This window comes from Macrotis lagotis, chromosome 2, assembly GCF_037893015.1.
Source record: "Macrotis lagotis isolate mMagLag1 chromosome 2, bilby.v1.9.chrom.fasta, whole genome shotgun sequence".
Taxonomy (NCBI): domain Eukaryota; kingdom Metazoa; phylum Chordata; class Mammalia; order Peramelemorphia; family Peramelidae; genus Macrotis; species Macrotis lagotis.
In genome coordinates, this window is record NC_133659.1 from 311,530,940 (window position 1) to 311,556,869 (window position 25,930).

Sequence of the window (25,930 nt, forward strand, 5' to 3'; positions counted from 1 at the left end):
TCAGACAAGTGGGACGGCCCAGAATGGCAAGATGTGAAATCCTGAAAGGTGTTCTCTCTTATGGTCTGCCAATGTTAGCCTTGGCTCCCAAAAGGGAAGAACAAAATCGGATCACTATATAGAGATCATTAGAAATTGTTTTGCATTATTCTTAAATTTATTTTTCATATATGTGTATGTATGCATGTGTATCTATATGACATACATACACATTTGTTTATGTTTGGTTCACTGAAGCCTTTTCCCCCAGTGCCATCATTTACAGATATCTCCTCTTCCACCTTCCCTTGCCTCTCTGGAGCTACTCCAGTGAACCTTCTCTTGTACTAAAGTATAGAGAAGCGATTAGGGAAATCTGATTGGTTTAATGTGCTCATGAGTTCACGTGATGAATTTAGGGAGCACAGATGTTGTTTCACTAGAGTTCCTTCTATAGGGACTGGGCCTTGGGTGGAGGAAGCAGCACATTCTCTGTTGTTTCTTAATGAATGGGGATTGAGACCCAGGGGAACCTCCTGGTCTCAATGAAACCTCTCTTTCTGTGGTTTAGAAGAGAACAGAGAAAAAGTGACTCCACCTGTATGTTTTGGACCCTTCTCAAGTGTTTTCTCTACCTTGTGTGTTCAGATTGGTGAGTAGCTAGGTGACGAAGTGCAGAGAGCACTGGCCTTGGAGTCAGGAGGATGAGAGTTCGAATCCAATCTCAGACAATTGATACTAACTATGTGACCTTGGACAAGTCACTTCATCCTGACTGCCTCACATCCAGGGTCATCTCCGTTTGACCAAATTCATATCTGGACCCAGATGGCTCTGGAGGAGAAAGTGAGGCTGGGGACTTAGCACAGCAACCCCCCGCCCTCCACTCAAATCCAATTCATGGACTTGTTATGGCATCACCTCCCTGATGTCATGGTATTCTTCAAGAATGAAGGACAGAAACGTCATCATCATGATGTTCAGTTTGAGTGCCACACAAGAATAATTAGTTTTGCAAAACCTGCTGAAACAGGACCCATGACTAGTAGAGTATGCAATATTCTACATCTGCAGATCCTCACCTTTCCAAAGAAAGGAAGTAGAAAGTTTCCTTAGCTCTTTGCAGATCAGATTTGGTTATTACAATTATAATGTTTAGTTTCCTTTGAGTGTTTTTATTTATACTATTGATATATTAATTTCCTGACTTCCTTTTTTTAATCAAAAAAGATGAATTTTTTTTATTATTGTCTGATAGTGATCATAGTTGTGTGATGTGGAGTCTGGAAACCATTTCTATCGCTTTACTCTGTAGATAGATAGGGCTCAAGGAATTTTAGAACTTAATGCATCTCATTATCATTGTATCCAACACCTTAATTTGAGAAATGGGGAAAATGAGGTGGAGATAAAGTTGTTCACTTCATACAAATCATATAGATAACAATAGTAGAACTCAGTCTCAAACTCAAGGCTCAAGAATCAAAGCCCAGTAATCTTCCCCTATTACAGCAGTTCTTAACTTGGAGTTCATGAACTTATTTTCCTAAAAACATTTAAAAATAATTGTATTCCCATATAACTGATCACCTTAGTAATTCTTTGTATTATATTTTATATTTTTAAAAAAAATAACTCTGAGAAGGGTACTGGTAGCTTTACCAGATTGCTCAGGGGGTCTAGTCCCTACCCCACAATGAGTTATTTTTCTGTATGCTTTATGGTTTATAATCATGCTTTCATAACAATCCCATGATGCAGGCAGGTAAAGCTTAATTTCCATTTTACAGATCAGAAACTGAATCTCAGAGAAGCAAAATAATTTGTCCAAAGTCACACAAAGTTACTCAAACTCCTCTTTCCAATATATCACATTGGACCTCTTGAACTGGCGTTAAAGAGAATTAAATACAGATACATGGAAAAATGCATAGTTTGCAACATGTCAATCAGATAGATATCAAGGGATTCAGGATGGTGTTGGCTTTTATCGACAAAAAAGTTGTAATGAGATAAAGGCAATTCAGAGAAGTCTACATCAACCAAAGGGGGTGGGTGGGCTTCTCCCCAAATCATTATCATAAGGCATGAGATTATAGCTAATGGGAATGACTAGTTGATTGTTTTTTGTACTTTGTTATTGAAGTAGACCAAAAATGACATCACTTATGTTAGAGACAAATGACAGTGTGTCCTACTGTGACTGATCAGATCAATACGATCTCGGAATGCTCTAGCACGGGTCGGGCACAAATAGTTTATGCGAACACCTGGGGTGGGTACTCTAAACTTATGCTTCTCACATTTCTTTTGAGATACTTAATTTTACCTTGCTTATAGAGCATAGTACCATCTCTGATGAGGGCACACAGTGGTGTGTGGTCCTGTGCCAGTGTCTCCCATGCTGTGCAATTAATTCCAAAGTTCTTAAGAGAGACCTTCAGGGTGGCCCTGTATCATTTCTTCTGACCCCTTTGTAAACACTTGCCCTGTGTGGGTTCTTCTGCAGACTGGGTGATGCATCCCTCAAATATTAACAAGAACTCAAAAAACAAGCCAGATTGGAGACAATGGAAGTCCCCACCTAAATTTTAATACTCTCCTGGTAGACTGCTTTGGTTGAGCAGACACACATACATGTTACAGTAAATCATAGATGGAAGCCAGGTCATGTATTAATTGAAACCCATGTCCTCTCATAATATTTAGTTTTCTGAATTGAGATTCCTTTTTGGGCAAAAAACCCCATCCATCTTAGATGCACCATGTTTGATAATATATCAGGTTTTTATTTTTAGGTTTTTTTCAAGGCAAATGGGGCTAAGGGGCTTGCCAAAGGCCACACAGCTAGGTAATTATTAAGTGTCTGAGGTTGGATTTGAGCTCAGGTACTCCTGACTCCAGGGCTGGCGCTCCATCCACTGTGCCATCTAGCCGCCCCCAGATGCACCATGTTTGAAAGCATAGATGATCCTTTCTTTGAGCTTCAGAATCAACAAAAAAAGATAATGGAGATTTTGGAAATATAGGTAGTTAGATTGTATTCACAGATAGCTTGTTTGAAAATGGGTCATATAAATGATCTTCTCATTCTGCCCAAAGCACAGAGAAAAGCCATTTTTGCCCACCAGTGAAGTCAAGCCAACTGGGTGAGAAGAGGGGAAAAAACAGCATGGAGTGAAGAGATGAGTTAGATGGTGGCATCCTCTTCTGATGTCCTCTTAGAGCTTTCACAAAGTGCTATTTTTGTCAAGTGCTATTGGTTTTTCAGGGTGAGCAGTGGAGATAGTGGGCAGCACCAAGGGGAGAATGGCTATTGATTATCCTGGTCTGGCTATATAGCCTTGCCAGTGAGGCATTCAAGAAAAGGAGCCCAGTGTGTACATATAGGTGCCTTTGATATGTTTCCACAGTGAGAAACTGGTTTTCATCCAGCTAGGTTTTGGACAATTACAGCTGCTTTTAAGTATTAGTATTTATTTATTTTAGCTATTTTTTTGAGGGGGAAAATGGAAGAAATAACTAGTTGGGAGATCACAGACTTCTTGTTGAGACCTGAAAAATGGAAGGTGATCTTTTAAAGATAAGTCATATGGTGGAAAATTGGGATCTTAGAAATGAAACCACTCTGGGCAGGCTTTTACCATTATCAGGGGCTTTTCTTTCTTTGTGATAATTGGGACTCAAATAATTTTCCCCCTTGAAATACAAATCTATCTATCTATCTATCTATTTTTATAATAAAGATATATGAATATATTTATATGATATATCCAACAGGTAAACATATACAAATTATACATATACTATAAAGAAAAGTCTATTCTTTTCTTTATATTTATCCAGTATGTACATATATTCTTGCCAATTACAAACATATTTAATCAAGCAAAACATTGTCCATATCTTTAAACTTTTGTTTTTGTTTTTGTAAGGCAATGGGGTTAAGTGGCTTGCCCAAGGTCACACAGCTAGGGAATTATTAAGTGTCTGAGATCACATTTGAACTCAGGTCCTCCTGACTCCAGGGCCGGTGCTCTATCCACCTAGCTGCCCCATTCATGTCTTTAAAACATGCTCATGCACACAGACACAGACACACACACATTCACCACCCCATCTGCACTCAGGGTCCATCACTGTTCTGTCTGAAAGTGGGCAGCATGTTTTATCATGTCACTGGCATTCAGTCATTTCAATAGTGACTGACTGTTTGGAACTCCATTTGGGGTTTTCTTGGAGGAGATACTGGAGTGGGGTTTGCCATTGCCTTCTCCAACTCATTTTGCAGATGAGGAAATGGAGGCAAAGAGTACCTTGCCCAGGGTCACATAGTAATGTGTCTGAGACTGAATTTGAACTCAGGCCTTCCTGCCTCTATCTACTGCACCACTTACATCATGAGATCATAATTAAATGGAAAGCAATAAATTATTTTTGCAAATGGAGCAAAGAGTCGGAGTGTTTAGATGCTTTCCAGCTGATGTTCTTTCAAGAAATCAGAGCCTCATTTCCTATCCCAGTTAAAAAAAAAAACCCTGCCATTTGAGATTTTAAAATAGTTTATTTGTACTTTATTTTTAAAAGAATGCTTGGGCTCAGAAGTTCCAGACAAAAGGAAGATGTGGTACTCTTTTACATGAATTTATTTATCCAGCCCTATATTTCTTCTACACAGTAGAAAGAACTTGGTATTTGGATTTAGAGAAGCCACCTTTGAAATCCAGCCCAGCTCCTTAGTAGCTGTGGGACCTCAGTCAGGCCCCTTAACTCTCTGGGTCACAGTTTCCTAAAGTGTAACATCAAAAGGTTGAACTCTTTGGTCTCCAAAGGCCCTTCTGATTCTCACTTTATGGTCCTGTGATTCTGAGCTTATTCGATTGAACAGTTTTGATGATTTCTTTTTGGAAGGACTGATAGACAGACACATGTGTTTTCTCTTTGGCCTGTAGATTCTCTGCTCTTAGAATGAAACCAGTCTATCTCATTAGGAAGAAAAAGTTTGGGATTTTTGTTTGTTATTTATCTGACACTGATACCCCCCCCCCCCCCCCACTGTAATCTCTAAACTGGTTTGGAGATCTTATTTGTCTTATTTGGTGATATTATTTATATGACTTTTTGGTTTGGGGTCTGATATTGTTTCATGTGGTATATGGGCCACATGTCTAAAAATAACCAAAGATTGTTTTTTAAATGCCCCCAGGAGATAGATAGATAGATAGATAGATAAATTGATTGATTTGTATTTCAAGGAGGAAAACTTACTTGAGTCCCAATTATCACAAATTGACTGGATCTTGTTCCTAGTGGCAAGCTCTAATATTTGCCAAACTCTTGACTTTTAATTTCTATCAGGATAGATTCAATGTGTGTGTACATTTGTATGTGCATATTTGTGTGTATATCTAAGGAGACATATACAGATCCACACATACATATGATATATATATATATATATATATATATATATATACATGAAACAGAATATAGTCTTATCTCTATAGATATGTGTTTAAACATACTATTTATTCACAATATACATCCATGTACACATATATAGTCCAAACATACCTGCTTCACCTTTAAGAGGTAAGTTGTTTACTTAGAGAACCAAGCATTCATTAATCTTAAGGGCAGTTTTTCAAAACAACTTTTTATCAACAACTTAACAAGGTTGAATCTAGAGGTTTTTGGATTCAGCACTAGAAGGACTTTGGCAGGTCATCTTGTCTAGCCCACTCCTTTTCACAAATTTCATATCACTGTTTTGTTTTTGTTTTTGCCTTCCTTTCCAAATATACCCTTTCCTTTTCTCCTAATCTTTGAATCATCATTTGTAACACATTGAAAAAATATTTCAGTAAAACCAATAAACAAGATTTATAGATCTCAAACTGGAAGGGTTACTAGAAACCATCTGGTATGATTTCCTTATTCTACAATTGAAGAAACTGAGACTTGGGGAAGGGAAGTGACTTGTCCAAGGTCACACAGATGTCAGAAGTTGGATTTGAACCCAGTTCTTCTGATTCTGGAGCCACTGCTCTTTTCCCTGCAGATCACATTCCTCATCAATCGTTACTACAGGTGCACATGATGCTCTCTAACCATAGTCCCCCACTTCTATAAAGAGGGAAAGGAGCTATATTTTCCCAGCTTTTCTCTGGGACCAAGGTTTGTCATTATAATTAGCATTCAGTTCCTTTTTTTCATATTCTCATCGTCATCATAATGACTGTGTAAATTGTTTCTCTCTGCATTTCATTCTTCATATATTCATACCAGTCTTCCCAGGCTGTTCCCCAGTCATTCACATTTACTGTCTTTGTTGGTGCGGAAATGTTCCATCACCTTCACATTCTATATAAGAAGGATTTGCTTTCTGATTCTTTTCTTCCATAGAAAGTATTGCCATGAAGATATTGATGTGTCCATGACCTTTTTCACTACTAACCCATTGCGTCATAAGCCTAATATTATAGTTTTCTGGGGCAAAACATATTTATTTAAGCATAATTCCAAATTTTGCTCCAGAACACCAAACATCTCCTTTTACAGATGAGAGTATTGAGATTCAGAAAAAAAAAACTAGAATTTAAAGTTACTTTGACTCCCCATCTCACATCCCTGTTTCTCTCCAGCCTGTTCTCCTCAGATTACTTACTTGTGCTCCTGGGCATGTCGTGATGCCACTGTCTGCCTCCGTTCCTTCATCTGTAAAATAGATAATAAAAGCACCTATCTCTCAAGGTTGTTTTGAGGAACAAATGAAAATATTTGTAAAGGGCTTTGCAAATCTCAAAATATTACATCAATTCTAGGTATTATTACCATCACCACCACTATCATCATCAAGGGATTTGCTTATGCCTCAACAGCTGCAGGTGTGTTAGCATCAGGACTTAAACTAAGGTCTGTATTCTTTACACAGGATTTGGAAAAAGAAAACGCTGATAATATTCTTTGCTTGTAAGGAAAAATGAATTGCATATTTCTTCTAGTGCTACTTTGTGAGGGTTGAAATAAGTTTTCCACTACTCTTTGATTTTTCAAAGCAAAAACAAGAGATTTTTCAGTTGACTCTGTTTGATATAATACAGTGTGCTCTTTAATCTAACTAACATTTTGTAGGCTCAGAAGATTGTCTCATTCTGAGATGGCTTCATAATTTGATCAGAAGGATTCAGAATTGGATTTCAGGTTACCAGTATACACAACAATTGAAAATCTATTTGATAAAGTCCTTGGGCTATGAACATGGATTTGGGATTTGGCAGCAGTGTCTTTAACACATTCAGCTCTGCTATGATTTGTGAATATGGTGCTTTTATATCCTTTGAACCAGTCTACAAGACTATCATGAGGTTCTGAGTGACCCTTGAGAGATATCTCATAGTCGGTCCATTAAATGTTTCCCAACAGCTGATGAAACTTGGAAGGAAAAAAATATCCCTCATTCAAGAAATACCATACTTGCCTGCTTAGGACTGTGTGCCACTTCTACTGATGATGTTTGTCCTTTGTTCTTAAAAAAGACCATGCCATCAGGGAGATGATGCCATGAAAAATAAATGATTTAGATTTGACAGGAGGAAGGGATGCTGTGCTAAGTTGCAAGGCTCATTTTCTCATCCAGAGCCATCTGAGTCCAGTGATCAGACAGGAATCAAGACAACTGGAGATGGATCTGGATGCGAGTCAATGAGGATGAAATGACTTGCCCAAGGTCACAGAACTAATAAGAGTCAAGTGTCTGAGGCCAGATTTGAACTTGGCTTCTCCTGATTCCAGGACTGGTGCTCTATCCATTACATTTCCTAGAATATTTGTGGGGTTTCCATGCTCTGAGTTTTTGATGTCAGTCCAGTCTAACAATAATCTTGGAAGAATTTGTATTTTCATTTTACTTTTAGTCTTCACATGAGTAAAATTCATATAACTCTTTAATAGAAACTATTATATTTATAATTTTAAAATAATACTTTAACCCCTTCATTTTATAGATGAGAAAGCAAAGACTAAGAGAGGCAATAAGATCTGTGCAATGTCATAGATATCAAATATCAGGAGCAGGATTTGAACTAAGATCCTCTGCCTCCAGAGACACTCCCCCCCCCCCCCCATGCTGCAATGTATTGATATACTGGATGATCTTCTGGGCCTACATTAGGGGTTTAGGAAGAAAAATAAAAAAAAAAACTCAACCATAACACTTTCTTCATTTCAGTCCTGATTTGCCTGAATTAAAAAAATTCAATTAATAAGCATTTATATTCTCTTCCACTTTTTCCTCCCTCTTCTCACTGGAAAATCAAACCCTTGCAACAAATATTCATAGTCAAGAAAAAGAAATTGCCACATTTCATCATTTATACTGGAATCATCTTTGAGCTTTCTGAATTTCAGATTTTGAAAGCTGTAAATTGTTATAGTAGACTTTGTTTCCCTGGTTCTTTACTCTGTATTAATCCACATAATCCTTCCTTAGTTTCTTTGAAATCAACTTTTTATTTAATTTTTTATGTCATAGGAGTATTTCATCACAAAGATAAACCACAACTTCTTCAGCCATTTCCAAATGGCATCCCCATAATTCCTAAATTTTTGCCATCACAGAAAAAAAGAGCTGATTTCACACACAGACACTCATAGACACACAGACACACAATACCCCCTTTTTCTTCTTTGCTCACTTTGGGTAATGACCCAGTTATAGAATCAAAGGCTAATTCCACTTTGATAACCTTCTGAGCAGAGTTCCACATTGCTTTGGAAAATGGCTAAATGTTCAGTTCCACCATCAATGTATCAGTGTGATGGTTTTTCTGCAGCCCTTCCAGAAGGTGTCATTTTCATCTTCTTGTCAACATTGCTAACTGATAGATATGAGGTGAAATCTCAGAGCTGCTTAGTTCACATTTCTTTAATTATTAATGATTTAAAGCATTTCTTTTTTTTAATGACTGTTGATAACTTGGAATTTATTCCTTTGAAAATGACTTGTTTATATCATTTGATATTAACTGGAAAATGCCTCAATCTTATACATTTTACCTCCCCCCCTAGTTTTTGTAAGGCAGTGGGCTTAAGTGACTTGCCCAAGGTCACACAGCTAGGTAATTGTTAAATGTCTGAGGTCAAATTTGAACTCAGGTCAAATGTTCTAACTCCAGGGCTAATGTTCTATCCATTGTGCCACCCAGCTACCCAGTCTTTACATTTGAACTTGATCCTTTGTCCTTGGAAATGAAATACTTTTTTTCCTTCTCAGTTTAACATTTTCCCTTTTTATTCATTTTAAACCTTATTTCCCAGGAAATCATGAAAAGCACTGACACTTTTTATTGAAGAACTTTTTAGAAAAATTGAACATTGAAATAAATGGGAAACTGACTCTGGGTTCAAATCCTACTTCTGACTTTTAATACTTCTGCCATCTTAGGCAATTCATTTAATTTCTCTGGCTTTCAGTTTCCTTATCTGTACAATGTAAAGGTTGGGCTGGGGGACCTCTACAGTGCCTTCCAGCTCTAGACCCATGATTCTTCAGTGTTTTGGTTGTGATGCTTTTATGGATCTGTGATTTTGTCAATGTGGGCATTCAACTGGGATGGGTGGGCAACCCTTCCTTTTCTTTTTCATCCTATGTGTGTCTTATTTGTGTTTCCCCATAAATCCTCTGTAAAGGACCTACTTAATGTAGTCTTATTATTTTATTTATTTATTTTCCAGTTACATGCAAACTTTCATCCTTTTGCAAGCTTTCGAATTCCACATTTTCCCACCACCTTCCCTTCCCACCCCCTCTCCACAGCGGCAAACAATCTGATATAAACTATATATGTAAAGTTGGGATTAATAAATTTCTACATTAGTTAAGCTGTGCAGGAAGAACTAGGACTAAGGGCTGAAAACCATGAGAAAGAAAGAAAAACCATGAAGGAAGTTTTAAAAAAGTGAACATAGTGGTATTCTTTGCTCTGCATCAGAATCCGTAGTTGTATTCTTATTCTTTTTCTCGGCCTGAGGTACTGCTGTACCTTTGCTGCCTCCATTCGCCTTATGTGAATGTCGCAACAACTTTTTCAGTCATATCTACAATACCATCTTTTACATCGATTGAACAATGTATTAAGCCCCTCCTAGTTGCCAGGATTGTGCTGAGAGTATCCCCTTGGGCAGGTCCTTATCCTTAACATGAGACAGTTTCCTTTTGCCTTATGGGAAAGGGATATTTATCATTTGAACTTCTGAATTTGTTTCCATGATATGTAGCTTTAGTGTTTAATGAGGGCAATGCTGGTATGCTTTTGAAGGACAAGTCATTTGGATATTCTTGAAGCCCTGAGTTGTTCCCTTGGAAGGAGGCAGTAGAACAATGAATAGAGTGCTGGTCAGCCACCTTCTAGCTCTATGATTATGAGCAAGTTACATAGCTTGTATGATGAGCTTTAGGCAAATTTATAAGGCTATCTACTGGGCTGTAAATTAGTGGCAACAAGTGTGGGAGAAGTTCCCCTGTCAATATAATTATAATTAATTGTTCTGTTAATGTGCTGACATAAAATTTCCCAAGGACAGTCTCCCCTACTCATTTCTGGGTCCAGCTCATTCTTCATATAGACCACCTGTTTTTTTCATATACTGAGATTTTTTAAATATCTATGATTTATACTGTAGATTTCTTTAAGGAGTTTAAAAATATAGTAATAATTGCTTTCTTTATTGTTTTTATTATCCTTTCTTTATTGTTTTAAGGTTTATAAAGTGCTTTCTTTATAGGACTGAGAGATAGACAGTGCAAGCATTTTTATACCCATTTTACAGATGAGGAAACTGCTAGAAATGACATAAGTGATACTTGATAATAATTGTTTCAATCAGAGCCCAGAGCTCTTGACTCTCTAGCTTTATTTTTTTAATTTTTAAAAAAAATTCAGTAGCATTTTATTTTTTCTAATTACATATAAAGATAATTTTCAACATTCATTTTTTGAAAGATTTTTGAGTTCCAAGTTTTTCTCCTTCTCTTCCTCCTCCCCAAGATGGCAAGTGGTTTGATATAGTCTTGATCCTAACTTTAACCCTATTCTAGTACTTTGCCAGTAGAATTCCAGGGATTGATTAAATAGTGGCTTATCTATGAGTGTAGAAGCATCATCCATAAAACAATTGAGATTTTTTAAGCCATGAGTAAATCAGCATTTGGGCCCATAGTTGCTGATGTCTTCTCAGTATCTTTTTGATGGTTATAAAAGAATATTATATCTCTCCAGGATATATATTATTATTATCATTATTCTATATTATACTATTATATCTCTGAGGATCTTCCTCTCTTTGAATTCCCCTATGGATTGAAGTCTTGAATGCCTTTAAAATTAAAAAAGTTAGATCAATACTTACATAGTATTTTTACTATAAGTGGCAAGTCAGATCTAGATATTTCATTTTATTTGAATCATTTCTACTTCCACCCTCATTGGCAGGAGAGATAGGAGAATTTGAGCAGGATAGTCCCATTATTGGGCTTGGCAGAACTGATCCTTATAAAAACCAAACCCAGCCAAACCCAAACTCTGCCTGATCTTTTCCATTTCATCTTTAGTGATTGCCCTTCCTTCCCTCCTGTTTTCACCTGGTGATGCCATCAGGACAACTTGCTTTGTCAAGAATTCAGGCCAGTCTCTCTGGAGACTTATTTTAACCACAATTCATTTTGATTATTGGGCAAGCGACCTTCCATTCTTTTCTGTCTTGTTTTTCAAACATACTTGTGCTCAGAACAGGTATTGCCCTTGGCTGCCCTGTCTTTCCACTTGGAAGGGAGATTGGCCCTTTCTGTACTTATTGTGATGACTGTTTTTCATCAGTTAAACCTTTCTAGGAAATTGTTAATAGAGTCCATGTTTTTGCTTTTGCTTTTGCCCATTTCCCATTTATTTTGGAGTCCACAGTTGGAATTACTCTAATGGTAAACAATTCTTTCTTCTCATCTTTATCCTTTTCTTCTAATCTGCTATGTACTTTGACCTTTGTTCTCACCACCCTATAATTTGGTTGAACAGAGAAAGCTAATTTAAAAATCAGTGTATACTCTGAGGCAAGTTACTTCCTAGTCTTTGAGATTTATTTTATTTTAGATTTGTAACATTTTTCCTGTACTTTCTAACTCTCTGACTGAGAAAACTATTGATTGCCTACAGTGGGGAGGCATCAGACTGGTCTACGAGCCTTTGGTGTCTCTCATTCTTTGTTCCCAAATCATATTTTCCAACATAGTTTTTGGTGCCCTCTGGTCCTACTTTTGGGCAGTTAGTGGATCAGTGGATGGAGCACTGGACTAATAATCAGGAAAACTCACTTTCCTGAGTTCATATCCATCCTCAAACACTATCTAGTTTTGTGACCCTGGACAAGTCACTTACCACTGTTAGTCTCAGTTTCTTCAGCTGTAAAATGAGCTGAAGAAGAAAATAATGAACCATTTTAGTATCTTTGCCAAGAAAACCCCAAATGGAGTCATGAAGAGTTGGATATGACGTAAACTACTGAAAAAAAAAACAGTAACAGGTGCTTACTTTGGCACTATTTCCCAGGCATATGTATACTTAGTTTGGAGAATTTTGTCAAGCTTTTTATCAGTTCACTCTACTTAGTCTCCCAAAATGGACGTTGTCTATTATGATGACTAGCTCCATATTTTTGTTATTATTTTTTTAGTTTTTTTTTTTACAAGGCAATGGGTTTAATTGGTTTGCCCAAGGCCACACAGCTAGATAATTAAGTGTCTGAGGCCAGATTTGAACTCAGGTACTCCTGACTCCAGGATGAGTGCTCTATCCACTGTGCCACCTAGCCGCCCTTAGTTCCATATTTTTGAAAAGGACCCCAAATTTTGAAGGGCAGTTTTATTTTCACCCACAGGTGCTATCCTCTGCCCCAAACCTGATATTTATTTTGTATATATTTTAATATATTTTATACAAACATGTTGTCTCCCCAGTAGAACGTAAGCTCTTCACAGGCAGAGCCATCTTTGTCTTTACATCTCTAGCGCCTGGCCCATAACAGCTGGGCAGTACTTGGTACTTATTGTTTGATTGATTGATCATTGGAACTTTTACTTGTCAAATAATTTTTCAGGTCTCTACCTCTTTCCCATGGATTATGTTCTATATTAGAAAACTTTTCACCATTGTGACTCAATTATTCATTGATTCTCTTACTAAACCTTTCCATCTTTCATCACTTTTTCCACAGATTTCTATAGAAAAAGATTAATGTGGTGACCCTGTGAATTCTTGTAATTCTGTATGGGTAGATGTAAATTTTTTAGTCAGTTTGGGGAGTGGGAAACTTGATCATTTTATTTGCCAAAGTCAATGTAAGGAATTTCAAATAAAGATGTTTTCAATTTACATAGCAATCATCCAATCCGGGGTATGATAATTTCTATTGGAAAGTCACTTGGTGATAACCTATAAGGCAACTTTCACCATTTTGCTTTGATTTGAAAGAGAATTCAAGACCAAATTCTTCTTGTTAACACTTACCTGCATGACCCTTGGCAAACCTTTTATGCTCTCCATCAACAAGGATAAAATTTGCACTTATCTATGGAACGGAATCAAGAGATCATAATACTACAGTCAGAAAGAAATGTTTCTTTTTATTGCATTTTACTTTTGTTTTACTGCCCATAATAGCCTCAGAAAGTACTAATGTTAACACAAGACTCATCTTTTTCAAGCAGTGGACATCGCACTCATTGGGCCAAGAGTTGGGAAGAACTGGGTTCAGTTCCAGCCTCAGATCTTTACTAGTGAACCTGAACAAGTTACTTTATCTTGACAGCCTCTGCCCCTACCCCAAAAAAAAAAAAAACCCCAACAAGAAACAAACAACTACTTGGTACAGTGGAAAAAAAGTGTTGTTAGGAAAGCTGGGGCAAGTGCTGTGATTGGGCAAATCTTTGATCTTCTTGGGTTTCACTGTAAAATGTAGGAATTCGATCAGACTGAGATCCCTCCCAGCTCCATACCCAGGATTCTCTATGCAAGGTTCCATTCCTAAGTCCTGGAGATACAAAGATGAAAAGAAAATAGTGTCTGTCCCCAGGAAACCTTCTCTCCCTGCCCCCAAGAAACTTCTCTTCTTTTTCTATTTTAACTATCCATTAGAGACTGAGAATTTGACTTGCATCCAATCTGACTTATCACAGAATAAATCCTGATGGAATATATTAGCAGGATTTTCTTTCATTAAAATCTGTGCACATAGTAAAAAGGCTTAAGTGTTCTTTGTTGTACTTGCCTCCCCCCCACCCCCATAACTTAGGGAGCTCAAGTGTGGAAAGAATCCCATTGAAGAGACTATTGACCTCAGTAATGTAGAACTTGGCTACTTAAGAAAAGATGAGTTGTGAGAAATGGCTTGTGCTGCTTCGGAGTGGATTTTTCCAGCAGCGGTAGAACAGAATTTGCTATCAAATGGATACCAGTGGCCTTCGATGGACTTGAGTTTAGGGAGCCCAAGGCCTATGGGAAAACTATTTGATCTAGAATCTGAGGACTCGCCTCTGATCCTTACTAGCTGGGTTTCTGTGGATAAGTCACTTGACTTTCATAGGCTTCAATTACCTCAAGTGTGCAATGAAGGGGTTAGATGAGTTGGCCTCTGGATGAGGTCCCTTCTAGGGAATACCATAGATACAGCACATGTCTTGGATCCAGGAACCTTGCCTCAGACATTAACTATGTGACCCTGTGCAAGTCACTTAACCTCTGCCTGCCTCAGTTTCTTCAACTGTAAAATGGGGATAATAATGACACTTCCCTTACATATTTTTGTGAAGATCAAATGAGATAATAATTGTAAAGCATTTTAGCTGAGTGCCTTGGCTTATAGCTGGTGCATAATAAAGGCTTATTTTCTTATCCCCTTTACCTCTCTGTGCCTTGATTTCTTCATGTGTAAAATGGGAATAATAAAATCGCCCTCCCCCGAAGGGTTATTGTGTGATCAGTTTGGTTAACATCTATAAAGCACTTTGAAAAACCTTAAATGCTTTCTAAATATTAGCTGCAAAGTAATTCTGAGGATCCTATGATCCCTGCTTCTCTTTGTCCAGGCCCCTGAGAGGAGCTCTCCTCAGGGAGTATGGAAGGATTGGGCAGTGGTATCAGTAACCATGGTTACAAGAGTTTGGAGAGGGAGAGTGATGGAACAAACTCAGATGATAAAATTTTACTGGAGTATTTGGCCTTGTAAGGAGATTGACTAATTTTTATCTCAAACTTTGTTTATTGAAATAAGTCTCTTTTCTCCTCTGTTTTGAAATGGAACAATACTTTGATTATATCCAGATCCTAGCAATGTGACTTTTGATGTCCTATTGCATCCCATTCCCCTCCCCACCTTTTTTCTTTTAAGTGGAAAGATCATGTCCCAGAGATCTTGGGCAGATACAAGGATGAGATTTTCATAAACATATTGGGTCCTGCAAATTTAATTGTTTAAAAGAAGCTTAGGATAGTGGTGACCTGTATTTTATAAGAACATTTCCTCCCCCTCCTTTTCTTTTCTTTTCCCTTGTTGCCTCCTGCAAAGGCACCCAAAAGGAATGGGAGAAATCTTTTATTGAATATTTATGAGACTGATGAAATACTGCATCTGTTGGCAGTTAATTCCAGCGCTTTCTAGGAACAGCGAGCCATGTGACATTCCTGCACAGTGGGAGTGCCTCCATCTCGCTTTTTGAAATAGACATTTAAAATGGTTTTCTCGCTTACTGAAGACGTGTGTGTGTCTGTGTGTGTGTGTGTGTGTGTGTGTGTGTGTGTGTGTGGTGAAGGAAAATCTGCCTTTTGAGAGGATTTCATGTTTTCTGAACATTCTCCATGTTCTCCTAGATTATTTCATGCTATGTCTGCCATATGACACATCTATCAATCAGATCACAGCCCAGGATGCTGGTGGAAGGGGGGAGCTGATCCGTTCAGCTTTGTCTGGAGAAAGCTGAGGGGCACCTCCATGTGGACGGTGATCATGGGAAGGGCCTCCTTGCTGAGGGGAGACACAGGGTCCTCCTCCCTTTGGCTACCTCCACCTGATGCAGAGGGAAGGACTCTTTTTGGAGGCACTGCCCCTCCTGGATTTTGGTCTATGTAAAGTAAACTGTCAGGACTCTCTTCAGGACTCTGTCTCTGCTCTGTCCAGAGTTCTTTGGGAGGAGAGGGGAAGGGTTTTACCTTTCTTTTATCACTTCCCCCCTCCCATTAAGAGAAGTCTGTGAATTCTTGCTCAAGGGGCCTGAGCAGAGTAATTCTTGTTCTGCTAAGTCTAGAGCTGAAAGGCACCTTGGAGGTCTTCTAATGAAACTCATTCATTTTACGGATGAGGAAGCCGAGGCCCAGAGAGTTTGCCTCTCTTGTCTAAGACCACAGAGGTAGGAAGTGTCAGAGGCAGCTCCTGAATCTTTGTCATCCAGTTCTAGAGGTAGTGCACCTCGGGCTGATAGATCTTGAGTTAGCTGGGATGTCTTCTGCCTTCTTATCTCCTTTTCAGTTCATGGACCAGAGAACTTGAGGCCCTCAGAGTGGACAACCTCTTTCCAAGATATGGCCATGGTCAAGGAATTGACATCATTCAGAATCATGTAGTAGGGGTGGACAAGTGCCTGAGAGGAGATAGCCTGAAAATGGACGTTTCCAGTCTCGGGGTTACCTGGTGGCTGCTCCCACGTAAGAGAGGCAGAGCACTGGCTTCCGAGGGGGACATTTTCTTGACAGGGTGGGTCTTGGAGGCCTTGGCAGAGGTTCACCATTGTGGCCCCTAAGGTAGGGGATTGAGCTGTACTATGAAGAGGGCACAGAGAGGTTGGGGAGGAGAGCAGGAATGAATGAACAAGACGTGAATCAAGCATTTATTAAATACCTACTAGGTTCATTGGGGAAGCAAAGGAAAGCAAAATCTAGTTCCTGTTTTCAGGGAGCTTACAGACTAATAGGAGAGACAACTTGCACACAACTTGTATGCAGACAAGCTAGAGATTTAATCAACAAAGGGGAAAGTACTACCTTAAGGGGGACTCAGGAAAGACTTCTTGCAGAAGGTCAGATTTGATCTGGGACTTGAAGCCAGGAGGTGGAGATGTAGGAGAACATTTCCTGGCATGGGAGAGAGAAAAAAATGTATGGAATCTGGAGCTAGACTGTCTTGTGGAAGGGAGCGTAAGAAGGACCGTGTCACTGGATCACGGAAGGCAGATTAAGGGATAAGAAGACTTTTTTGTTAATGTGATAAAGCGGACTTGACTTCTTGTGAGAAATGCCAAGCCGGCAATTCCTGGAAATGTTCATGTTCTATTTAAGTTTGGCACCATGGCAGAGAGGGTGGTTGTTCTGTTACCAAAATAATGTTGCTGAAATGCAGTAATTAAGGAATCAGGAGTGTGTGGTTTGACACCCAAAATAGAAGGCAATCTTTAGAGAATCCCTTTTGTCCACCATTTGTAAATTTTTCAAGTCAGCAAGTACTTATTATCTGATTAAAACATGAGTAAAGAAATAGTGGCAATGTTTTGAGAATGAATGGGCATGCAGAAGTGTGACTTTTCTATTTTCAGCTAAATCTTAGTCAAACATGCCCCACAGGATCTGAAAGGGCTAAGACTCTTGATAATCTTAATGCTGGTAAAAGAGGGAGAACCTTGGGAAAATAGGGGCAATCATTTTGATAGTAAAGTTCCCTAAACGAACTGTGATTTCATCTGAGATCTCCCTGAATGAATAAATTTCCTCCTTCCATGAAGATCATTTTTGGATTTACAGGGAGATTGCTGAGGCAATTGGCCTATCACTCAAAGCATTTATTAATCATCTATTGTTGCCTGGAACTTTGCTGATCATAGTATATAATTATAAAACATAAAATTTATATAAATATGAATATTCTGAAATATAAAAATTCAGAATTCTTACAGCTAGTAAGTATGGTTGACTAAGATTTAGCTGAAAATAGAAAAGACACTTCAGCATGCCCATTCATTCTCAAAACTACTTCACTGTCTCTATTTCTTTACTTATATATTTATATATGTATGTATATGTATACATTTGCATGTATGTGAAAATGTGTAACCTGCTCCACCATGTTTTCTACTTTCAAAAATCCTTTCCTGGTTGACCTGAATTGGGCAATTTGTTGTATCTTGTTTATTATTTAGGACTTGTTCTCCATTTTACTTTTGTTTTGCTGAAATAATTTTTTATGTTTAGAATTTATGTTAGAAAATGTTATTTCATTTTTCCATTCTCTGAAAATTTTCTTTCATTCATAATCTGCATAACACTTTAGAGTTCTTGTTAGATTCTAATCTACATTATAATTATTATCTAATATTGTGTATTTGTGAATTGAATTAAGGGAAAAGGTTACTGAGAAGAGTTTGGGTTTTGTTCTAGATTGGGGCTTTTTATGGACCTCTGAAAGATGCAATTAAAATTTAGCTCTGTATTTTTTTGTTAAACCAAATTAGCTTTCATTAGAAATCAAAACCGTTTCCTTTCCCCAAATTTAATTTAAGTCATTGCTCCCACATCTGGAAGGAGCTGTTAGTAGTCTTGCTTCAGTACAAAGGGTACAGCTTGTGGTTTTTGTTTTGTTTATTACATTCTTTGTATCTAATCTTTGTATTTCATTTACTTAATAATATTGGAGCCACATAGGTGGCTCTTTTCTATGGCAATCCTGGTTAGTGACTCCTTTAGTAATTTATTTTAGAAATGAGCTATGTCACAGGGAAGGTCAATAATACACATAAGGCCCAGGTCCAATGAATTGTTGCCACTTTTCATAAAATTTGATCTTCTGTTTTCAGTGGTTTGTTTTGCCAATCTGATTTTCAACAATCATCAAATATTCTTCTGAAATTCTATACTTAGAGTTGATCAATATCCAGCTCTCTCATTTTATGGATGGGGAAGCAGAGATCCAGGCAGGTTAAATGACTTGCTCAAAAGGATTGTTCTCTCATTATAAAATAAATATAGGTATTCCACATGAAGTGATATAAGTAATGATTTCTGAGTTAGTTAAGGCTCAATGATACTTATTGTTTAATGATTATTATTTTTTGGTATGTACTTATTTATACCTTTGAAAAGTGGTATTTATCCAAAAAATTTTAATAAACTTTTTCATACTAGTGAGTGCCCTAGCTTTGAGGAACTTTTCTTCTTCCTGTGAATTTCTCTTCTTTTTTTTTTTTTTTAATGGTGTAGTGATGGTGATTCATTTGTATGGAAGCAATCACAGCTTTGTGGAAAATTGATCCTTTCAAGCACTTGTCCATTCTCCAAGGCGTCCCTGGAGCTAATCTTTTATGTTTCAGAGGGCCAGAAATGATATCCAAAGAGGGAAAGGAAGTAGGAATGAAGCAGATGAAATGAGGAACTTGCTAACTTGCTAGGCTGGAAATAACCGAGGTTATTATTTGGAGAAGTGACCCTAGTTAATGAAGGTACTGAAAAAACCTTGCTTTGCTATCTCATAAGCCTTTGCTTTGTAATAGGACTTTTTCCAAGAAAGAGGAGGATGCTCTGAAGGAAAGGGCCATTTAAAAACTGAAGATCTTCCATGAATGTTTGGCTAACTTCAAAGGAGTGTCTATCTTCATAACTGGTCATTAGTTAATAGTGGGGGTCACTTTACTTTCTGATAGAATTGTACTTTTTATTTCTATTATGAGACACATCTACATTAAAAAAAATGATTCCTTACCAGGATGGTGATTAAGCAGCAGGAAAGTTATATAATCTTTATGGTGCTTTTGGTTCCACGCACTCTAGATTGGTGCTATAACTTTGGGACTAAGGAAATTTAAGTAGTCTTTCCTTTGTTTGCACTTTTATTAACCTGAATCCTTCAAGACACATACTGTGTTATCTTATGTCCTATGGATTAAGAGACATTCAATAATATGGGACTCAACTTTGGGCCCTTACTGATCTTCACGAATGCCTATGGGAGAAGACCACTGCAGTGAATTTTGTGTTGGAGGTGATGTGGTGAGATTTTTCTTTGAGTCATTTTATTAATGTTCTAAAGTATTCTTGGTTAGAATCCTTGGAATGTGCATGGAAATGGACCAGTGGGAAATGCAAATGGTGGTTACTGCTGCTAAGGGTCACAATTGAACAGTCCCTGTTTCAGGTGCTACAATATTCATTTAAAGAGGAGATTTAAATATTTATTTTTTAATTTTTAAAAATTTTTTTTGCAAGGCAAACGGGGTTAAGTGTCTTGCCCAAGGCCACACAGCTAGGTAATTATTAAGTGTCTGAGACTGGAATTGAACCCAGGTATTCCTGACTCCAGGGTCAGTGCTTTATCCACTGCACCACCTAGTCGCCCCTGATTTAAATACTTAAAAAATTATAGACTTGATTAGAAAGAATCTATTTCAGTATAAACTTCAATCATGGATATAAAGTTAAGTGAGCTCAGGGTTCATACAATATTTTCAAAACTATAACCCAAACTACTTTTTTCAAAATTTTCAAAATTATTTTCAAAATTATAGACTCTAATTGGTCTACTAAATTGGCATTGGACCTACTCTTCCTTCCCACCCTTTATCTAATGGAAGTTTGGAATAGGGAATAGAATGCTTGATGGAATCTAGATGACCCGGGTTTGAATACTGCTTTGGACATATCCTGACTATGTGATATTGGACAACTTACTTAACATCTCTGAACCTCAGTTTCTTCATCAGTAAAGTGAGGAAGTACAGTAGATAGCTTCTGAGCTTCCTTTCAGCTCTTATGATCCTATTATTCTCTCCCAAAATATTTTTAAATCTTTATTTGTGAGAGGTTGGAGACCTTAGGGACTCACTGCCAATATCTTCATCACTTATTGAATACCTTTGGAATGCTAGTTCCTCGGCAATCATAAGGACTAATTTTTGGTCCTTCCTCTTAGGTAGTTTCCAGTTTAGTTGAGTAGAAAGGATATCTATTTCTATCTCTATCTCTGTCTCTGTCTCTGTCTCTGTCTCTGTCTCTGTCTCTGTCTCTACCTCTGTCTCTACCTCTACCTCTATCTAGCTCTAGCTCTAGCTCTAGCTCTAGCTCTATATTTATGTGTGTGTGTATCTTTATGTATATATGGAGAGACAGAGAGAGAGACACAGAGAGACAGACAGAGACAGACAGAGAGAATGAATGTCGGAGCACCTGAAACAAGGCTCTTGGTACCAACAACTCCCAGTATATCCTGTTGGTCTATTACGAGGCTTGGTGGTATTAAAGTGGGAGACAAATTCAGAGAATTTAGTGATAATCAAGGACTGAGTATTTGGGAAAGGTTTCAGGAAGGAGATGGGATTTAAGATAGTCCTTAGGGGTATGATGACACTTGGCAATAAGCAAAGAGGATAGAGAAGGATCTTATTACAAGGATGGGAGATGATGTGAACAGTGTGGAAATGAGAAACAATCTACCAATAAGAAGTTATTAAACACTCTGTTCAGTGCTGAGGCTACAACGACATAAATGAAATAGGACTCAGACCTGAAGAGGTTTGCATTCTATGTGATGTGTTTGAGGATCAGTTGCTTTAGTTTCCTGTATTTAGGCAGGCAAATTACTTTTATTGCCATTTTCAAACTTTCATTTAAGGCCTAAAGATAATTGAACCCAAGCTAGTGTCCTCCAAGTTCCTTTCCAATTTCAGAGTTCTTTGATCAGTAATTCAAGACCATAGGAATGCAATAAGAGAAATATTTTTTTAGGACCCAGATTTGTTGTTCATTTGAGTGTGTCAGACCAACTCTAATATCAAAAAGAGAAAACAACTCACATTTATAATAACATTGTAATATTGACAAATCATTTGTGTTTTCCACCCCAAACCCCACCTTCTTCTCTCCCCCTCCCCACCCAGGTGGAGAATTGAAATATTATTTTATCCATTTTCCAGATGAGGACATTGTAGTTCAAGGGAGATTATGTGACTTGTCTCTGGCCAGGCAACAATGCTGGATCAGAACTAGGTTCTGAAACCAGGTCGCCTGACTACAAGTGGAGGGCTGTTTCCATTCTATCATACTGCCTCTAATTAGGTCTGAATTGCCATAGAGTTTTTATTAGGTGTGGAATTCCCTTTCATAGACTCCATAGTCCAACAAGTCCTATTAGATACTATTTACGCAGCTGTTACAAACCATGCTCTCCCCCTCCTTCCCCCTGTCACCCCCCCAGCCACTTTCTCCATCTTTTCTCAGGAATTTATAGTTTGACTGCACCTCATCATTCAACATTTATCTTTTTTTCTTTGTCTCTCTTTTATGTTTGATGTGTATCTGGCCACTGGGCCCAGATAGCTCTGGAGAAGAAAGTGAGGTTTGTGACTTCATGCAGTCCTCCCTTACATAAATTCAATTAACTTGCAAGTCATGGCATCACATTCCCAATATCATGGTCCATGAAGGGCAAGCAACAATAGCGACATTCATAAGAGCTCTTACATATATCTTTATTCTAGCCTAACTCCATACCTTATACCAGTACAATGAAGGATTGTTCATCCTTCAGCCCTGACTTTTGCCACATTGACTAGGAAAGTAGAGGGATAGTTTGGATCTCTTGGTTGACATCACTTCCACCACTGCTTGCTTGCATATGGTCATTGGAAATAAGCCACAGCCTGGCCCTTCCAACCATGCATTTTTCCATTGCCTTCACTTTTGCTATACTGAATGTTTATTATTTACTCTTTCTTGTTTCTAAGGCTTTCACAATATGTCCCCAAAGTTTTAGTGCAGTATTAAGCTTTAATAGCTAATAGATATGCATAAATTATGTATGTTAATATAGATGTATAGGTATTCCTTAGATGATAGAAAAAATTTTTTAGTAGGACTTTTGTGTTTGTTTGCATTTGTGTCTGTTCCTTAGATAATATGCATAGATAATATAAAGAAGAAATTTGTTAGTAGACTTTTGCATTTATGTATATCTGTATATATATGCACATATATATGTATAAAACCTATTAACCAATTATATCCCTACTAAGTAAATTCATCTGGGTGAATATTGGCTTTTTAAGACTGTAGGGCAGGGGTTTGTAATCTGTGGTCTACACAATTTTTTAAAAATCATTTTTAATTTTTGAAATTGTTTTATTTAAAACCATTTTTCCTTTTAGTTGGTTTTATTTGTCATCCTGTATGTTTTATTTAATGCATTTAAAAACATTATTCTGAGAATGAGTCCATAGGCTACCCAAGGGATCGGTGACACAAACCAGGTTAAGATCATCTCCCTGAGGTGTATCGATTTTTGGCTTGAGTTGTTCTTGCTTCTGTCACATAAGGGTAGAGAGTTGTGTGTATGTGCTTTTTCTAAACCAATAGATAACAGGAAATCAATACAGATTAGAACTGTGAGGGCAGATAAAGTAACAATCCAGGTACAGGTGAAGAGGAGATAGACTAGGCAGCAGCTGCAGGAGTAGGAATTGGTAAAGCCAGTAAACATTCAGGAATGACCCAAATGTGAGGCAGAGAGGAGATTAAAAAACTAGCAAGCATATACGGTTTGAGCTAGAAGGGACTTTAGAAGTGACTGAGTCCAACTTCCTGATTTTATTGCTGAAGAAACAAGCCCGGAGATGTTAAGGAGTTGGTGATGTCCTGGGAGACTATTTAGGGATGAAATCTCCCTCCTTTTGGGGATATTGTGTTTCAGGAGCTTAGACAATAAGGAGTAGAGCAGTAAATTGCCTTATAATAAAGAGTGGGAATAGAGCAGAGGTTCAGAGTGGAGTAATCTTTGAAGTGCATAGTTTAAGAGGTGTTTGTGATCTTGGAGGTGTCTCTCATTCCTATTAACAGAACTGCTATCATTAGCAAGTTGTAACATCTTGCAGCTGAGACCATGTTTGACACCATTTTGTTGTTATTTCACTGGAGCCATGCATTGGCAGTAATTGGGTATGAGGATGCTGGCTGACTGAATTTGAAAGTTTTCAGATGCTCAAGTTTCCAAGAGAGTGACTTCATTCTTTTGGCCAAATCCCAACTTGGACAGTTTCCTTTTTTCTTCCATAGCTCTGTCCCTGGGATACTTCACCCCAACCAGTTAGGATGTAATCTGGCAGGTACTTATTTCATAAAGATGAAGGACTATGGGGTCCATGGAGCCATTAGGTACCAAATATCATGAGACCGACATTATATGTCTTGGCATTATATTTGCCCTCTTAGAACCAAGGAAGAACCTTGAGAAGGAACAGGGAGCCAGTATGTGCTTTCAGGGATACATCCTGATTCTGGTGACTCATTTAGTATAACGGTGCTTACTGAAGCACCATTTGGAAAATGGGAACTAAGGTAACCATGACAGTAATCCATGGCCAAATTGCACCACTAAAAATGCCCCCTCTGCAGGGTTCGGGGCAGATTCAACTACATTTGAATGTATGTGACTTTACAACTTACATTTTTGATGTAAGGAGAAGGGAGAGTACATGGAACAGTCTGGGTAAATGAAAGTGAATTAAGGACTTTGATCTTGAAGGAAGACACTTTTCATTTTAAGAAAGTCTTAAATTCTCAAGACGGGAGGAAAGCCTATTCATAAGATGAGAAAGAGATGAATTTGGGCATACCTTTTTCCTTCAAGGTCAATTTTCTGTTCCCTACACCACAGCTTCCTCCCTTTGACATAAATAAGCAAATAAATACTTGACTATAATGGATCCTCTTCTCTTCTTTCCTGCTCTCTGCTTTCTTCCCTATGTTTTTTAAATGTGGGCATTCTGAGGTTTTGTTGTCATCTTCTTTTCTCCTATGGGAATTTCATTCTCCCTCCCATTCCCCTCCCCCCCATGGCTTCCACTACCATGGCCATACAGGCAATTCCCATAATTACATATCCAGCCCTAGTATTGATTCTGAACTTCAGAGGCACCTTTAAGTGCCTTCTGAACCTCTCTTCACCATTATGTGACAGAAGCAAGAACAACTCAAGCCAAAACTCGATATACCTCAGGGAGGTGATCTTAACCTGGTTTGTGTCACTGATCCCTTGGGTAGCCTATGGACTCATTCTCAGAATAATGTTTTTAAATGCTTTTAAATCCTCCCTCTATCCCACCTCTTTTCCTGTTGAATTTCTGTGGAATCTTTAAATTCCAACTTAAATGTTCACTATTCCATAACATTTTTGCTGGTCCTCCATGGGTAACCCTCCAGGTTTCATATAACATTGTATTTTACATTTATCATCTAACATTCAGGATGATAGTTATCTAAGCTTAGATCCTATTTCCCTACTGGATTGTTGGCTCCTTTAGGTCAAAAATAGGTGTCTTATCTAACCTTGGAATCTTCCACAGTGTTTGAGTCTGTGCTGTTCATGCTGTGGTTAACATACTCTGTTTGTTGACCAAATGACAATCCAAATCCAAACAAGAGGTTGCTTCCTTCAAGATTCAGCTCAAGTCCTGTTGGTACTTTCCATCTAGCCTCACTTATTTCTTCTCTATCTTCTATGTACATGTTCATGATATGTAATACAGTAGTACTTTGCATCAGAAAGTGAGCTTCTTGAGGTTAGGGACCACATCCTTGCTTTTCCTTGTATTCCCATCACTTAGTACAATGCCTAGTGATAACTCAATGTGTGTTGACTGACCTCATTCATGGACATCACTTTTGTTGTTCCTTTCAATGACAACATGTTGGAATGCCATCATTCATCATAGGGAATAGCAACGAGCAACTTTGTGAATGGAGTCCAGAATGGTAAGCAGACCATAGAGCGGTATTCAGAAGGTGATAGATGAAAGGTTGTTGCATATGACATGGACTGAGGGGCCATGAATAGGAAGATTATCTTGCTCACCTCAAAGAGTGCCCTTTAGGCATGT

The 25,930-nt window shown here is 38.0% G+C and overlaps 1 protein-coding gene across 3 annotated transcripts in view; it reads left to right on the plus strand.

Annotated features, from left to right (window-relative positions):
* CRADD (CARD and death domain containing adaptor protein) overlaps positions 1 to 25,930 on the plus strand; it is a 211,642-nt gene that overhangs the window by 5,914 nt on the left and 179,798 nt on the right. The window lies entirely within an intron of this gene.